We start from the raw sequence: 379 nt of genomic DNA, 5'->3' as shown, positions 1-379 counted from the left end.
GAATTCTCAGCTCCATACACTCCGCAGCAAAATGGCATCGTGGAACGCAAGAACAGAACACATATTGAGATGGCTCGGACGATGCTCGATGAATACAAGACTCCAAGAAAGTTCTGGCATGAAGCCATTGATACTGCATACCATATCATCAATCGTGTTTATCTTCACAAGCTTCTGAACAAGACATCCTATGAGCTCCTTACTGGCAAGAAGCCAAATGTTAGTTACTTCAGAGTATTTGGTGCCAGGTGCTAGATCAAGGATCCACATCACACTTGAAAATTTGCACCGAAAGCACATGAAGGTTTTATGCTTGGATATGGAAAGGATTCTCACTCCTACAGAGTCTTCAACCTCTTTCACTATAAAGTGGTTGAAA

This window comes from Triticum urartu, chromosome 2 (genome assembly GCF_003073215.2).
Source record: "Triticum urartu cultivar G1812 chromosome 2, Tu2.1, whole genome shotgun sequence".
Taxonomy (NCBI): domain Eukaryota; kingdom Viridiplantae; phylum Streptophyta; class Magnoliopsida; order Poales; family Poaceae; genus Triticum; species Triticum urartu.
Note: the sequence above shows the minus strand (reverse complement) of the source record.